This window comes from Microtus pennsylvanicus, chromosome 6 (assembly GCF_037038515.1).
Source record: "Microtus pennsylvanicus isolate mMicPen1 chromosome 6, mMicPen1.hap1, whole genome shotgun sequence".
Lineage (NCBI taxonomy): Eukaryota > Metazoa > Chordata > Mammalia > Rodentia > Cricetidae > Microtus > Microtus pennsylvanicus.
The window spans coordinates 95,392,698-95,410,559 of record NC_134584.1 but is presented as its reverse complement, the minus strand read 5'-3'; the positions used below and the strand labels follow the sequence as shown (position 1 = coordinate 95,410,559).

At 44.0% G+C, this 17,862-nt stretch overlaps 2 protein-coding genes across 3 annotated transcripts in view; one reads left to right on the top strand and one right to left on the bottom strand.

The window, feature by feature from the left end:
- Positions 1-17,862, bottom strand: part of Bbs2 (Bardet-Biedl syndrome 2) — a 353,246-nt gene that overhangs the window by 147,390 nt on the left and 187,994 nt on the right. The window lies entirely within an intron of this gene.
- LOC142852273 (liver carboxylesterase 1-like) overlaps positions 5,335-17,862 on the top strand; it is an 86,623-nt gene continuing 74,095 nt past the window's right edge. The window contains exon 1 of one of the 2 annotated variants that reach the window (XM_075976891.1): positions 5,335-5,407. The gene's annotated coding sequence lies outside the window, so the exon portion shown is untranslated. The remainder of the gene's footprint in view (positions 5,408-17,862) is intronic. The other variant, XM_075976892.1, reaches the window with a different exon arrangement.

Here is a 17,862-nt window from a genome sequence, read left to right as displayed (position 1 = left end):
TCTCTCTCTCTCTCTGTGTGTGTGTGTGTGTGTGTGTGTGTGTGTGCTTATGCATATTTATGCATATACATGGGTGTATGCACCATGGTGTGCTTGCCAAAGTCAGAGGACAACCTGTGGGTGTATGTTCTCTCTCTCAGTCCCGTGGTTTCCAGGAAACAAACTTGGGTTATTAGGTGGCTTTTCCTGCTGAGACACCTCAGTGCTTCTAATTGCACCGGAGTTCTTGCTTTCCAGCTGGCGAGAGGCTTCAGATTCCAGTCTGAGGGCTCCTTTCCTTTGCCAAAAGCCTTAATTTCCCCGGTCTTTTATGCTTCATCAACTGAGCCAAAAATGGATGTAGAAAGAATTTCCTTCCCACTGTGCCTGTACCCAAGCTTTTATCCTAAAAGCTCTGATAACTGCTGGGGGTCAATCCACATCTTTATGCCTGGTAGGCAAGTACTCTACAACGGAGCTATACCCCCAACCTAGAGTTGAAACTAAAATTAGCATATACAATTCTTTTTTTTTTAATATTTATTTATTTATTATGTATACAATATTCTGTCTGTGTGTATGCCTTCAGGCCAGAAGAGGGCGCCAGACCTCTTTACAGATGGTTGTGAGCCACCATGTGGTTGCTGGGAATCGAACTCAGGTCCTTTGGAAGAGCAGGCAATGCTCTTAACCACTGAGCCATCTCTCCAGCCCCTAGCATATACAATTCTATAATACAGAAAATACTTTTTAAAAATTTAAGGAACTGCCTCCGTGATTAATTAATCCCAGCACTCTAGAAGCAGAACCTCTGTGAGTTCAAGGCCTGCCTGGTCTACAAGAGCTAGCTCCAGGACAGGCTCCAAGGCAACAGAGAAACCCTGTCTCAAAAAAAAAAAAAAAAGAGAAGAAGAGAAGAACTTACTACACTCTTTGCAGAGGACCTGAGTTTGGTTCCTAGCACCCATGCCTGGCCACTCACAGGCACCTGCATTACAAAGTCACCCATAATTAAAAAATTAACATGTTAAGCTGGTTTGATGAAAAGCTATAAAAAATATTTTATTAAGAAATAATCATGTCTAAATGCAGAAGTTTCATAAGATAGTTCAAAATATAAATCTATCTGAAGAAAATTTCCAAAGTAAAAATCTAATGTGCTGAGGTAGCAGAACCTGTTACATTTTTCCAGCCCGATAAGCCTCTCTGCCAATGCAATAATCCAAACCAGACCAAATTAAACCAAATTAGAAGAAGCCCAGGTTTAATGGATGCCAGTGCTCCTAGGTGGAAGTCTGAGAAAACACAGAGGGGGGGGGAGGGAGAACTGGGGAGACCACGTGTTCATTCTCTGGGAGACAGTTTAAATAGCCTATGGGAGTGGTCTTGACCCTCCCCTCCCGGGGTAGGGGGTCACCATTTGGTGGGCTTTCTCGGAGGTGGAGTTTGGACTAAGACGACTCATTGGGGAGCTTTGAAATGGAACTTTCCACCCAACATTCCAAAATGGATTCCAGGAGCTGGGGCGAAACCCCCAACCAAACAGAACCAAAGTCTCTGTGTTTATAGGAACATGTTTTCTTAAAAATATTCTGCTACAGGCTGGGTTTGGTAATGTACACCTTTAATCCTGGCAGGGGCGGTGGGGCGGGCAGAGGCTGGAGGTTCATCTGGTCTGCATAGCAAGTTTCAGGCCAGCCGGGACTATATAGTGAGACCATGTCTAAAACAATAAAAAAAAAAATCCTACTCTTAGGAGCATTTGTAAAAGCTGGCTTTAAGGAAAAGATTTTCATCAAGAAAACTGAGCTTCTGCTTATTCTCTTAGGTGTTTTGGCTAATTAGGAAACAGTTTTAACAGAATGTAGGGTCACTTAAGTAACTATATTCATTTTGTTTTTGTTTTTGGAGACAGGGTTTCACTGTGTAGATCAGCTGGCCTGGGACTCTCAAAGCTTCACCGGGATTAAAAGTGTGGGTCACTCCGAGCAGCTTTATGCTCCTTTTTTGATAACCACTTTATAAGCATTTAGTTTAAGGTAATTTTAGTGCTTTTAACACACTACGTATCAATGACTAGAAATAAATATGTAGAGCCATGTATCTGAACTTTATTTAAATGTTAGGCAAAAGTTTACAGTTAATAGCATGCAAGTTTAATACATACAAAATGTTTTCTTATACAATATGCGTTGCGCCAGGACTTATATTAAATAATGAATAAAAACGGGACATTTATATCATCTGTGATCAGTACCATTCAGAGGAAGCCTTGCCATTTTGGCAGTCCTCCATTTATTTATTTATTTATTTGGTTTTTCGAGACAGTATTTCTCTGTAGTTTTGGTGCCTGTCCCGGAACTAGCTCTTGTAGACCAGGCTGGCCTTGAACTCCCAGAGATCCACCTGCCTCTGCCTCCCGAGTGCTGGGATTAAAGGCGTGCGCCACCACTGCCCGGCGATTTTTGTCATTTCTATAGACATCTTATAGAGCCAGGTGTTCTAAATTTTGCTTGAAGAAATAGAAGCTAAGTTAATTTATAAATAACTTATTGGTGGGGCACAAAGGTAGAGTTGACTCAGTGGTAAAGTGTCCTTGTTGCTCTTGCAGAAGACCCAGGTTCTATTCCAAGCCTCCACATGCTGGCTCACAACCACCTGTAATTCCAGTCTCAGGGGATCCAACACCCTCTTCCAACCTCTGTGAGAATCCAACCTCTGTGTGGCACACGTTTGGAACACATACACACAGGCATGCAAAACACTCATATCCATAAAATTAAAACAAAGCAATTTCTGGGGCTAGCAAGATGGTTCAGCAGATAAAAACACTGTTGCCAGGTCTAAGACCTGCGTGTGCATGTGCACACGTGCGTATGCGCACACACGGCACATTAATTAGTGTAATAAAAATTGATGAAAACTTTTGGGCTGGCAAGAAGACTTAATTGGTGAAGTACCTACTGCACAAATATGAGTGATGTGGAATATTAGTTGGCTGTGTTACATTCAATTTATGATGTGGAATATTTGTTTAATGATGCAAGAATGTGTTACATTCTTTTATCATGTTGCATTTGTTTAACTCTGTAAAGCTGTGTTACCTTGCCTGCCCAAAATACTTGATTGGTTTAATAAAGAGCTGAATGGCCAATTGCTAGGTAGAAGAGGGATAGGCGGGGCTGCCAGGCAGAAAGAACAAATAGGAGAGAAGAAAAGGGGAAAATCAGAAAAGCAAGAGGTGGAGGATGACAGGGGACAGCCACCTAGCAACACCACCAGCCACACAGTAAGAAAGAAAGAAAGGAATATAGGGAAGAAAGAGGTACAAGCCCAGATGCGAAAGGAGGATGGGATAACCTAAAAACTGACCAGCAACAAGTCAAGCTAAGGCAAAGCATTTAGAAGTAATAACAAGTCTCCGTGTGATTATTTGGGAGCTGGGTGGTGGGCCCCCAGCTCCCAAATAAAAGAGTAAAGAATAAAAACAACCCACATATATATAAGAATCTAAGTTCTGCTCCTCAGTGCCCAAGTAAAAGCCCCAGGTGGTGACAAGCTTCTCTCACCCTAGTGCTAAGGGGAGGGAGGCAGAGATAGGTGGACCCTGGAGCTCACCAGTGAGAGACACTGTTTTAAAATAAAGTGGAGAGTGATAAAGACATCCTACACCACCCTCTGACCTCCAAACATGTGCACTTACCCGCTTACACACTCCTGGACATATACAAATTTATACCACAAACATACACGCGCATGCAGAAAGAATTTCTGTGTAGCTATAATGCTAATTAGTTTCGGTTTCTTTGTATGTTAATTGAATTTATGTTACCTAAGTATGTAAAGCAAAGTTTAAGAAAACACTTTACCACTTTAGGTGTCTTGCAAACTAGAATTACTAATGATGACAACTTTATCTAGGCCTGTGTTTACATGTTCCTCATTATTATATCATGACTGTGACCTTCACTGAAAGACTAGACGCGCCTAATACTGTGCACTCCGAAAAATACCTCTTTAACACTTGAAAGGTAGTATGGGAGCTGAAGCAATGGCTCAACATACTGCTCTTGTTGGGTCTGGTACCCAGCATCTGTGTCTCACAACCACTAGTAACTTCAGCTCTAGGGGATATGATGACCTCTTTTGACCTTGGGGACCAGAACACACACACACACACACACCGTGCTGCTAAGGGGATAGGAGGTGTAAATACACCAGAAGTCATATGGTTGGTTGATACAGTTACTTACAGATCCTCAGAGTTAAGCCTGTTACCCTTTTGAATTCTACTCTTTTGTCTGTTTTGTTTGTTGGTTGGTTTGTTTGTTTTTTTTTTTCGAGACAGGGTTTCTCTGTGTAGCCCTGACTGTTTTGGAACTCACTCTAAAGACCAGGCTGGTCTCAGAGTTCTATCTGCTTCTATCTCCCAAGTGCTGGGATTAAGGACATGCACCACCACTGCCCGACCTCTTTTGAATTTTTTTTTTGAATTCTAATTCTAACGTAAACATCCTCTCATTCAGGTCTCTCCTCTCAGCAATTGCTGAGATTTATAGCTTGCCTGCCCTGTTATTTTTCTCTCAAATTCCCAACAAAATTGCCCTTTAGTTTCCTTCTGAGTCTGCTTTTAAATTTCTTCTGCCTACCAGACTCAGAATCTCCATTAGTGTCCTTGTATATCCCAGTGACACGTTTTGTTCCTGTTCCTGTAGTGGCCACACTGAAGCAATCTCTTTTCTCTGCATTTCCCCATTGCTCTTTTCTCTAACCGGCCTATAGGCATGGGCAGCCCAGGCTAGCTTGTTCAGGCTGCCAAACCACAGGCTTTTCTCCTAGAAACCCTGAAACATGCTTTCATCTTCCACCTTTTAGTCGGAATGTCACCTAGGAAAAGCCTTCCCTGGCTATTCAACCATTTTCTTCAATTAGTTTGCATTTCAGCTCCTAGCTCTCCTAGTAACTCCTGCAGTTACCTATGTTTTATTTCCCTGCCCAGGCTGAGAACTGCTTGAAGCCAAGGATATTTTGGCGGTGGAAGTCACCACGTCCTGACCGTCTAGAATAAGCCCTGGCACTTGGCTGGAACTCTACAGAGGATGGCAGATCTCTCTAGATTTGTCCAGCTAGAGGAACTGCGGAAATGCTTCTTCTAGTGCCTTTAACTCCAACCACGTGGGCGGGGAGGAGGGCGGAGCTCCCTTGACTAACTTGCAACGACAGCTCCGCCTCAGGCTCCGCCCCAGCCCCGCCCATGTCCGTGTCCGTTCTCGCTGGTGTCCATAAAGTTTATTTGGCGGCCCAACGCGCAGGGGCTTCTGGGAGCGTACCGCCTCGGCCAATCAGGAAGCGCGGGCGAGCGGCGCGAGAAGCGGCGGCGGCGTAGTGCAGCAGCCGGGAGCGGACGGCAGAGCGGCGGCAGAGCCAGGTAAGGAGTGCGAGCCGCGGGTGGTCACGTGGCCCCGGGTTCTTGGCCTGGCCCCGAGGCTGATCGGGACCCCGTCCGGAGTTCGTAGCCACGAGGCTCGCGCTTCCTGTCTTGAGTCAGCTGGGAACGACGCCCGGCGACACCTCACCGAGTGCTGTGACTAGGCTCTTCCGAGCGTGGTCCTCCCCACTGGGGCGCGATCGCCACGCCCACCCGCGCTCACGGCTGCCAGGCGTCACCGGGCCTGGCTGCGCTCTTGGGGGGCTGGGGTCGTCCTTCCAGAGAATGGCTCTTCCGAGTAAAGGGAGACGACCCAGCGAAGCCCTGTCAACTCTTGTCCCCTCTACTGATAATCCAAAAGGATGCTAATGGTTGCCACTCCGGCTGGCTCACCTGTCTCTGGGTACCCTGCATCCTGTCTTCTGTATTCGGGTTCCTTTTGAAAGAACATCACAGCGTGTTGGGCTTGCTGTCGCTTGTCAAAGGGAGTTTGAAGACAGCATGGTCTATGTTAGACCCTGGCCCAGTCCTGCCCCCCATAGATGGCTTTCAACACAAGCAGAAGTCAGCGCTGGAATTCCGTTTGGGGACACATTTTGTGTTGTGTCTGTACCCCAAACCTGTAACTGTACTAGGAACATTCGTTTATTTCATAAAAAATACCCAAGCATCTTTTCTCCACATTTAGCCACTGTCCGTGTGTTTGGGCATTTTTATTTTTATTTTTTTATATTTATGCTGAGCTCTCCTAGCTTTAAATTCCTGTGCATTAGGCTAAGAGCCTGTATTTATATTTTCAACCTAGGCTCCTCCTTGACCCTTATACATCTTCAGATTGTCTGATCACCTGCTGAAACAGAGCATAAAGATAGCAAACTCCCTTCTGTTTTCCTCTGCCAAACGGCTCCTCAGCCTATTGATTGATTGATTGATTTAAATATTTTACTTGGGGGGGAGGTAGGTTTTCTGCTGTGCATCCCAGGTCTGCCTTAAACTTTGATCCTCCCATCTTAGTTTCCTCTGTGCTGGGGTGACATTCGTGCGAAATGAAGTCTAGCAGTATTTGCCTGCTGCTGTCCTTTTCCTCCTTTTCCCTCCCCTTCCTCCTCCTCTTCTTGTATTTGGGAGAGATTCCAAGGCTTTGTTAGGCAAGTACTGTACCATTGAGCTACACCCCTAGTCCCTCATTCCATTTTCTCTCATTTAGTCCGATATAAAAAAGGGTCCGACCAGCAATCTTTGAGTCTTCATTGGTTGCTCCCTCTCTTCCCGCCAGTCCGTATTCAGTGTTTGCCACCAAGACACAAGTCACCATCACTTCTCAGTTGCATTGTTGAATTAGTTTTTCATCTGTGCCTCCTGCTTTTGCCTTGCTTTTTCACCAGCAGCTAAAGATCTCGCCAGATTATACCCCCACTCCCAAGCTGAATGTGCTGGTGCATGCTTGTCATCCTGGTGCTTAGGAATTTGAGGCAGGAGGATTTCAAGTTTGAGGTCAGCCTGGACTACAAGTGAGATTCTGTCTGAAGAATCTTCATTTTCCCTAACTCTCCAGTAAGTCTTCTCATACTAATAGTAATAATGATAAAAAATAAGCTCCCCGTAGTGAGCTGAAGCACAATTAATAAAAACTCAGAGAGAGAAATTGAGGTTCAGCCTGAAGATCTCAAAGGCAAAGATCCTGGAGGCAGGATCGCCATTTTGAACTGAGGTTGAGGTAAGAGCCAGTGGCTGGCTGCTTTGCTTTTCGGATCTTGAGGTTGAACCCCAATTTCTCTCTCTGAGTTTTTATTGATTGTGCTTCAGTAAGCTGTAAGCCTTTCAAGTAATCTGACCCACACTCTCTTTGTCTGCTACCCTCCTGTACAGCTGCTGGACATGTTTTGACTTCAGGGCTTTGCTCTTGCAGTTGGATGTCTGCTTTGCCTGTCTTCTTACTTGGAGTTTTTATTAGAGGTGCGTGAAGGGTGTAAGACTCCTGTCTTCACTGCTTTAATTGTTCTTAGCAGTTAGCTTTTACATGTTCCATGTATTGTTTGTCTCTCCCTGTAGAACATGAGTGGCTAGTCCCTTGGTCTGGCACACAGTAGGTGCTCAATAAATATAAAATAAACGAATGTTTTTGATATCATAGGCTTGAAGATGTGGTGAATGAGACAGGCTTGCTATTCCTTTGAAGGTATCACATAAATAAACAATAAACACGTAAATATAAAATGTAGTTCAGGACTAGTTTTAAAGGTCTAGAACTGTAAGGAGCACTTGCCTACCATGAGCAAGGCTCTGGGTTTGATCCCTTGTATTGGAGGAAGGGACAGGGATATTGAAAAAGAGACCTTAATGAAACAAAAGTAAACCATGGGAATAGCAAGAAATTTTCTGGCAGTGGGAGCAGCAAGTGTAAAAACCATGAAACGGGGACAGTTGGAGCTGTGGTGAGCTTGGACCCCAACCCCCATGTGTTGCTGTGTGTATTCTATAAGTGTATGTTTCCATGGAGGCCGGAAGAGAGTGTCATATTCCCTGGAGCTAGAGTTTCAGACAGTTGTAAATCTTTGGTGTGGGTGCTGGGAACTGAATTAGGACTCTCTAAAGAACAGTAAACCTAACTGCTGAGCCATCTCCCCAGCCCCTCAACCTACAAGGTAGCTGTATCGAGGCGGTGAGGAGGTGTCAGAGGAAAGATTAGGAAGTGAGAGGACCCAGGTCTCTTAAGATTACAGGTCATTTTAATTAGCAGATTTTGCTTCTTGGGGTTCAGAGTTAAGTACCTGTGAACCTTCTCCTACAGGAAGACATTTCTGGAAAAAGATGGTCACAGTGACTCCACTGGGGAGGAGCAGATAGAAGGTTCAGAGTAATCAGGAAGGGCCTTTGGGGTGGAAGACCTGCCCTGTGACTTGGAAGTAGGCATAGGAGCTCGCTGTGTCTGGGGTGGGGATGTGTGTCCTGACAAGTACTGGAGAGCGAAGGGGAGAACTGCATAAGGTACCCCAGGAGCGGAGAACTGCCAAGGTATGGCTGGGAGAAGTTGAAGGTTGCAGCTGTGTCGAAGCCTGAACACTTATGTAGGGGTTGAAGGTGCCCCTGATGAGTCTAAGGTGGGAGGTATTCTGGAACAGCCACTTTGGCCATGGAGAGAATGAGTTAGAAGAAATGGGAGGTTGCTGAGGTAATCAGGAGGAAGGCACAAGGTCAGAACAGTATGAGAAGTAAACTTGGAGATAGTATGGGCTCAGGTGAGAGGGAGCAGATGGTTTCTGGCTAAATTGGCTGTTACAGGGACCCAAGGTGAAGAGCTGGAATTGTTGCTGGCACCCATAGATCAGGCAGGTACCGGTATCAGGTGGACAATTAGAAATAATTGCTTTGGAGAAAGAATCATAACTCAGAGATGCAGGAGTCTTTGTTTTGCCTTCATGGTCTTTCCATAGCTGTATCTCTTCTGTCTCAAATAACCTAAAGCTTGAAATATTTGTAGCCTCATATTTTGTTTGTGTTTGAGGCATGCATGTGTGTGTATTTGTGAATGTCAGAAGTCAGGGTGCTTTAAGTAGCTGTTGGGTATTTGTCTCTATCATTCCACTGCAGTTTTTGAGATAGTGGCGCTCACTGAGCCTGGAGCCTACCGGCTGGCCAGACTGGTTGTCCAATGGATCAGCAGGATCTACCTGTCAGTGTCCACCTCCCTCAGTGCTGGGGTCAGACTGGTACCACCACACCCAGCTTTATATGTGACTGCGAGGATGCAGACTCGGATCCCCATACTTGTGCCACACACGCTCTCCCCAGTCAGCCACCTCAGGCCACTGCACACGTACTCCACCAGTGCACTCAGATAGTAGCCTAATCCCCCAAACTACCAGAAAAATCTCAGACACTACCAGAAATTTCTTTCCTAAATCCCTGTGTTGGTCTGTAAGGTCCACTAAAGGTCCCCTCTCCTAATAGTGATTTTGGAGTGTCTTTGGTGTATGAGTTCATGGCACTAGAAATTGGTGTGTGAAAACAAGCAGGACAAGTACACCAGACTCCAGGATCCTACTAGGACGTAGATGTTGGATTACCAAACAAGTAGCCATGTGCCTGGTATTGATTAGCTTCTTTAAGGGTAGAGTATAGAAGTGTGGGACTGATTTAGCTGGAGTGTCTTAGCTTCTTCATAAAGAAGACCCATGCACAGAGACCGAATGGAATAAGGGGTTAGCCTCATTGACGTTTAGGGACGAATGCACTGTAGATGCAGACGAAGTGGTGACTGTAGAAGCCAGTGACAGCCATGAGTTTAGTGTATTTGAAGAACCAACAGGAGGTCATAGAGCCAAAGCACATAGTCGTGGGGAAAAGTGTAGCAGGAGGGCAGGGGTCAGTACAGGGACAGATGGTGGAATCTCACGGCACACTCAGATCTCATGCGTGCTAAACAAGCCCTATTGCTGAGTACCACCTGCCTCAGCCTTCTGGGTAGCTGGGATTACAGGCAGGCGCCATCACATCTGGCTGGACTGTAGTTTACAGATGATGTGAGTTAGTGAAGGTTTAGTTAGCCCCCCCCCCCCAAAAAAAAAGCCCACATTTTTTTTTGTAGTTCTGAAATTTGAAACTAGGGCCGTGAGCATGCTAGGCAGAAAATATACTGGGTAGCGAAGGTGTCAATGTTAGGAACAGGGAAACCAACCCTGGAGGCTACTGTGTCACCTGGATGTGATGTGTGCAAGTGGAGTAGAATGGTAGTGGTGGAATAAACAGAAGTGGACTCATGTGTTTGTGTGTGTTAAGAATAAATGGACTCATGGTAGGTACCATCATGACACACATGGGGGAGTCACATGGTAAGGCAGGAAGCCAGGGAACAGGGAGGGTTTTCCCACTAGGCCCAACCTCCTACAGGTTCCATCACTCTAAACATTGCCACACTGGGACCAAGCTCTTAGCCCATTGATCTTAGCATACTTTGACCATAACACACATCTATCTAAACCATAGTATTAGGTTGAGACTTGAATTGACCTTACTAATGTTTATTTATTGAATGGTTATTATGTGGCAGGGGAGGGAGTGAGTTTTAAAGATGAGTCACAGAGGGAGTAATTCCCTTGCCCAGAGTCTCAAAATATAAGGCTGAACTAGCTGTTTGGAGCTTGAGTGATTGTTTTTGTTTGGTAAAAGTGTGAATAGAAGTCAGGGCAGGGCAAGTAAAGGGATGTTCATGGACAGTAAATCTGGTGATCGGATGTCAGAGTCCAAAGCAGTCTCTCTGGAATGCATCCCTGTGAGTGGGGCCCAAGAGGGTTCCTGAGCAAGAGCACTATAAGAAAAGTGATGTCAGAAAAACAGTAGGTTGACAGGAGGCAGTGCCTAGTGTCGCACAAGGGCTTGAGCTTAAGGAATGACAGCCAGGCCTTGTGAGAAGCCAGCAACTGCAGTTGGAACATCTTGTAAGAATCTAAATGTTCCATTTGGTCTTTTCAGGTAGGAGGTGAATAGAATTTGGTTTCAAAGTTTTTACTAGGCATTAGCAGTAATGTCTAATACCTACCTGTTTCTTTCAGAAAGTTTCTTTGAGGCTGATAAGATAGATCAGCGGATAAAGGTTGGGTGCTTAGCCAGAAATTTCAACTGGACTTTGTTTTTTTTTTTTTTTTGGTGCCGTGACTCGTGGACTTCGTTTTTTGTAACCCAGCATTCTGGAGGCAGAGGTAGGATTCTGTTTTCTAGGCCAGTTTAGCTACACGACAAGATCTTGTCAGAACAAAACAAAGCACAGTTCACCCTTCTGAAAGGGTTTGTCTTTCTGCTTTGGAAATTGGAGGTTTATGCATGGTTGGGTGTTGGTGAGGGTCTTGTTAATGGCTACCATCTTGCTCTCACTGTGCACACATGGTCTCTCCTTGGCAAATGCCTGAGGGGGAGTGGGTGGGAGAAGGCTAGCTCTTTTATGATTTAATAGACAGGTACCAAGTGCATCTTATGGGCCCTACCATTTATCACTTTATTTAAACTTAATGCCTCCCAAAGGCCTCATTTCTTTATGTCATTCCATTGGCATAATTTTGAAGGGCCACAATTCAGTCCACAGTACCCAGAAGGGTCTGCTATGCTCACTCCTCATCAGTACTCCATCTGAGCCCCTGGGTAACCAGTATTCTGGTTTCTAGCACAATAGATTAGTTTTTTTCTGTTTTTAACTAGACTCATGTAGCTTGCCTCCTTCATTTTGAGAGGGAATCTTGCTGGTAGTATAGACTATAATTTGATCTTTTCCATTGCTGTATGATATACTAGGGTATATACCACCTTAAAAAACACAAAATGCAATAATTTTGTGTATACAGTGATTTTTAAATTATTTTGAGGGGGAAGGCTCTTAAGTTGTTGTTACTGCCTAATAAATCTATATTGTTTTTCTGATATTTAAAAAACATATGCATTTTTTCCAGGGGTCATAGTGTCTCTATGTGTACCTTTGAAACCTACTGTGCTTGATACTTTTATGTCACCTTGACACAGCTGGAGTCATCTGAGAGGAAGGAACCTCAAATAGCAAAATACTTCCATAAGATCAGCTGTAAAAAAGCCTGTAGGGCATTTTCTTAATTAGTGATTTATAGTGTGGGTGATGCCATCTCTGGGCTGGTGGACCTGGATTCTATAAGAAAGCAGGCTGAGCAAGCCAGTAAGCAACACCCTCCATGGCCTCTGCCTCAGCTCCTGCCTCCAGGTTCCTGCCTGCTTGAGTTCCTTTGATGATGGACTGTGATGTGGAATGGTAAGATGAATAAACCCTTTCCTCACCAAGTTGCTTTGCTCATGGTGTTTTATCGCAGCAATAGTAACCCTAACTAAGACACCTATCTTGGTTTACAGAAGGGTTTCTCAGCTTAGAAACTATTAATATTTTGGATCAATTCTTTGTGAGAGGTGTGTGTTATAGGATGTTCAGCAGAAACCCTGGCCTCCACTCTCTACATAACAATAATATGTCTTCTACTGAAATTGTGACATTCAAAAGTGTCTTAGTTAGGGTTTTATTGCTGTGAAGAGATACCATTACTATGGCAACTCATAAAGGAGAACTGGAACTGGCTTACAGTTTAGAGGGTTAGTTTATTATCGTCATGATGGGTGGCATGCAGGCAGACGTGGAATTGGAAAAGGAGACTGAGCCACAGTGGGCATATCTTGAGCATATAAGACCTCAGAGCTTGCCCCCACAGTGACACACTTCCTCTAAAAAGGCCAATAATGGTACTCCCTATAGGTCAAGCATTCAAACACATGAGTCTGTGAGGACCATTTCTATTCAACCCACCACAAAAAGTGACTCAGAACACTGACACATGGCCCCAGGAGGCAAAGTTATGTATAGGTGAGAACCAGAGTCAGGGGCCTTTAGACTGCCTTGGTCACCTGTCTGTTTACGCCAGCTGGAAGATGGAGCCTGCTTTATTCCTAGGGTAAAGAATTTGTGTCACCTCTAAAGTAGGACTGCTCCTTCTGAGGAGTTTAAAGGTGAGTCTAAAGACAGACAGTGTCTATGTGGCAGTGAGGGCAGTCGCTTAGAAATTACCCTGCATAGTGCAGTTCCAGAGTGAGAGGGTGGGTGTGGGGTGGAGCTCCTGGGGTCTGCTCTTGTGCTTTCTATTTCTAGCTAGGACTTCTGCCCCAACAATCTGGAGTTCACCAGAAATGTCCTTATGTAAAGTCCTTAGAAAGTTCATTTGTGTTTTTGTGTGCTAATGGGTTACTCTCTTTGCTACCTGGAGATGAACTAATACAAGTGGCATTTTCTGACACTGTACATTCCTTACTGCAAACACCAAGACTTCCTGGGCAGTGCTTACCCAGATCCTTTTCTGTGTGGGTTCCCCAGAAGACTATGTCTAGAGAATTATCCAACAACCTTGTTTTTAAGAGTACATGCACACATGTGTTCCTGTGTGTAAATATAGGCTTACATACCATGGCGACATGTATGTTGGTCAGAGGACAGCCTCTGGTGTTGGTTCTCTCCTTCCACCATGTTTAAGATGGAGTCTTTGTTCTTTTTTCTGCTGAGTATGCCAGGCTAGCTTCTGAGAATTCTGTCTCTGCTTGCTGTCTCCCCTTAGGAATGCTGGGATTCTAGATGCTTGTGCTATTACAGACACTCTTACTAAGTATCAGGGTTCTACTTGGGTTCTGGGGATTTGAACTTAGGTCTTATGCTTGTGGGACAGTGTTCTATTTCCCCAGATCCTCCTAGTTCCAATGTTTTACAGTTACACAAAACCATAATTAACATTTTTCTCAATTGCATTTTATTTTCGTATTATGTATGCACTCATTTGTGGTCACAAGTGCAAATGTGAACATAATTGCAGCTGTGACTGCTTATGTGGAGGTTAACGAACAGCCTTCAGGAGTTGGTTCTCTCCACCATGTGATCCCAGGGACTGAACTCAGACTGTCAGGTTTAGCTGCTAGCACCATTATCCCCTGAGCCATTTTACAGGTCCTTGGCTCCTAAAAATTATTTTTATTTTTTTGAGTGTTTTGCTTACATGTATGTTTGTGTACCACATGTGTGCCCAATGCCCTCAAAGGCCAGAAGAGAGCCATGGATCCCCTGGAACTGCAGTTAGAGATGGTTGTGAGCCACCCTTGTGTGCTGGGAATCAAACTCAGGTCCTCTGGAAGAACAGCAAGTGCTCTTAACCACTGAGCTGTCTCCTTACCCCACCCCCATTAGGTTTATTATAATTCTTTTATGTGTATAAGTAGTTTTAAACTTTTTAAATTGTAATTTGTGTGTGTGTTAAGTGTTTTGACTGCATGTGCGAACGTGCACTACATGCATTTTTGGTGTCCAGTGAGGCCAGAGAGGGCTTGCATTCCCTGAAACTGGAGTTATTAGGTGGTTATGAACCGCCATGTGGGTGCTGAAATCCTCTTAACCATTGAGGGAACTATCCAGCCCTTTTTTCTTTTTAACTGTTTAAAGTTTTTAAAATTAATTTTGCTATGTGGATTTGGCAGTTCATACATGTAATCCTAGCACTTGGGAGGCTGAGGCAGAAGGATCACCTTGCGTTTAAAACCACGCTGGGCCACTTAATGATTTCCAGACTAGTGGTTATAGAATTAATGAGATTCTGCACAACAAAGAAACGAAACAAAAAATACTACTGCTTTTCTTTGTGGGTCGTGTCTTCCCCCCTCCCCCCCTCACACACATTTTTTTCTCTATGTAGCCCGGACTGTCTTGGAACTCATTTTGTACACCAGGCTGGCCTTGAACTCAGAAATCTAGCTGCCTACTATGTATAAATTTCCCATTGTGTGCATGTGTGTGCGCGCATGTGTGTGTGCGTGTGTGCATGTGTGTGCGCGTGTGTGCATTGTGTGCATGCATGTTTGTGCATGTGTGTGCGCATGTGTGTGTGCTAGAAGTCAGTGTTGGTTGTCTTCTTTTTACTACTTTCCATTTTATTCTTTGAGACTTGTTTCAACTTGGATCTTATGCATTTGCCTAGACTGACTGGTAAGGCAGAGTGCTTCCTTCCCCTAATCCTTACTTCTTCATTTCCCAGTGCTGGGAATGAAGGTATATACCACTAGGCCTGGCTTTTTAAGTGGTTGTTGGGGGGGGGGGTCCAGAATCAGGTCCACATGTTTGCGTAGCAGGCACATTCTTTATCCACCAGTCCATCTTCCTAACTCCCAATGTCTGTCTTTGACAATATCTCCCAAAATATAGTAGTGCTAATTGCCTTTTTTTTTTTTTTAAGGGTGGACGAGCTTTGTGGTTGAAAGAGATAGTATTTGGGTACATGGTAAAATTAGAATTATGCTGGTACTGAGTACTGTTTGATTATATAGATGTGAGTTGTGGTTTGAATGAGATGTTCCTCCATAGTTGTGAGCATTTAAATACTTGGTCCCCAATTGATGGCACTGTTTAGAAGGAAGTATGTCACTGGAGGTGGGCTTTGAGGTTTATTTTTATTTTTTGTGTGGGAATGTTTTCCTGAATGTATGTTTGTGCACCATGTGCATGCATACAGTGCCCATGGTGGCCAGAAGGGCCATCAGATCTCCTGGGCTGGAGTTATAGGCTGTTGTGAGCCACCATGTGGGAACTAATAATTGAGCCCAAGTTCTCTGGAAGAACAGTGAATGTTCTTAACCTCTGAGCCATCTCTCCAGCCCCTCATTTAATCTTTTATTTAAAAGCACTGGGGATCAGAACCAGGACTGTGTGTGCTAGAGAAGTGCTCTACCCTGAGTTGCATCCCCAGCCTTCATTTGCACCTGTTTACACTATTAGAGCCTAGTGCATGTGTGACTTAGCCAGGTGCTTAGCACTAGCATCAAACCATGACTTACCAGTTTAGACACACTTCCAGGATTAGAAAAGCTGCGAAGGGTTTTCATGTCTTTAAATCATTGAAAAGACTCTAAAAAGGATAATATTTCATGTTAAAGTAATATGAAATTCAAACTGTAACATATGTTATTAAGTTTTGCTGGCAAGCAGACATGCTTATTTGCTTGCATGTTCTCTGTAGCTATTGTCAAGCTACAGTGACAATGTTGAGTAGTGACAGAGACTGGCCTACGAAGCCTGAGACAATCGTTCCCTTTCCCTTGCTTCTAGGAGACTAGCCACACTTGAGCTGGCTAGCTCTGAGGTCTTTTATGCTTCCCTTTGTTTCTTCTCAGTTTGGAGGTTCTGAAGACTCTGGTCTCTGGAATGTGTTCTGGGAAGAACAGGTTCAAAACAGAGCTACTGAATAGTAGCTATTTCTGGGATGACCCAATGGTCCTTTTTGCTTTTGAGAATGTTATGTAGTCCAGGTTGGCCACAAACTGTAGCTATATTACTTTTCTGGCTGCTGTGGCACAGTACTGTGATGAAAGCAATGTGAGGGAGAAGGTTTCTCCGGCTCTCAGTTTGGTGGAGAAGTCATGATGGCAGGAACTGAGGGCTGGTCACTGCATCTGCAGTCAGGAAGAAGAATGAATACTGTGTTTCACTGGCTTTCTCCTTTTCACTTAGTACAGGATCTCAGGCCGTGGAGATGTATCACCCATATTTAGGTTGGGTCTGGCTGCCTCAGTTAACCCACTGGAGATAGTTCGTCTCTGAAATACCCAGACACTGACCTAATCCAGACGATCCCTCACAGGTGTGTCCCGAAACTTGCATCCTAGATGACTATACATCCTTTCAGTTGGTAATCAATAGCCAAGGGTGCTTTGGATTCCTCATCCTCCTGCCTCCAAATGCTTAGACTATAGGCACGTGCCAGCCGTGCTCCGTGTAGTAGTCTTTAAATAACCCGGTGAACCCTCAGTTTGGGAGTTGTCGTAAGGCCCGGTAGGTGAAAGGAGTATTCTGCTTGTGGATGGGACTTGCTAGTAGTACTAGAAACAGGTGAGAACGTGTTTATACAACAAGCAGAAATATCTTGAGACCAAGGTTGAGGCCACTTCGAAGACTGCTAAAGGTACCATTTTATGAGGACACTGACTTAGGATGGTTTACAAGTGCTCAGTAGTTTGAATATTTAGATTTCTGCTCTTTTCTGATTTGATTATTTAACGTGGTTACTTTGAGAAAATATGGAAATGACCATGTTGTTTCATAATTAAAACTCCACGTTTTATTGCACATGAATTGAAATAACTGAACTATTTTCACTATCTTTATATAATGACTTCATTTTACCATATATGCATTGAATGGCAGTTTTACTTAATTTTCTGCTTGCTGTGACCAAATAACCTGGCAAGAGATAGTTTAAAGGAGAGAGTTCATTCTGTGTCTGGCTGGGTATGTCAGTTTGCCACAAGCTAGAGTCATCAGAGGGGAGGGAGTCTCAATTTGGAAAACGCCTCCATATGATAGAGCTGAAGGCCTTTTCTTTTCTTTTTTTTACTTAACCATCAGTCTTTTATTAGATACTAGATCACTGTTAATTTTTCACACATTAAAATAAAATGATAGTGATAGTTTAGCACATAAATCTTGATGCCACTGAATATTTCTCTTTATTCTGGCTGCTGAGTATTTATTTCTTTAACAATATATTTCTAGCTATTGCTCTGGCAAACACATAGTTTCTATTGATTACCAAGTTGACAGGATCTAAAATCATGTAGGAGACAGATTAGTGGGCATGTCTGTGAGTGATCTTCCGTATCACACTGATTCGAGGTGGCAGTTGTTTCACTCATTCCACAGAGGATCTAGATTGGATCTTCAGGTTTACATTGCAAGGGCTGAGCCACCTAGCTGATGCTAAATGTCTGTATTTGAAAAAATGCATCATATACCTTAAAAACATTCATTCATTCATTCATTTTATATTTTATTTTATTTTTGGTTTTTTGAGAAAGGGTTTCTCTGTGGTTTTGGAGCCTGTCCTGGAACTAGCTCTTGTAGACCAGGCTGGTCTCGAACTCACAGA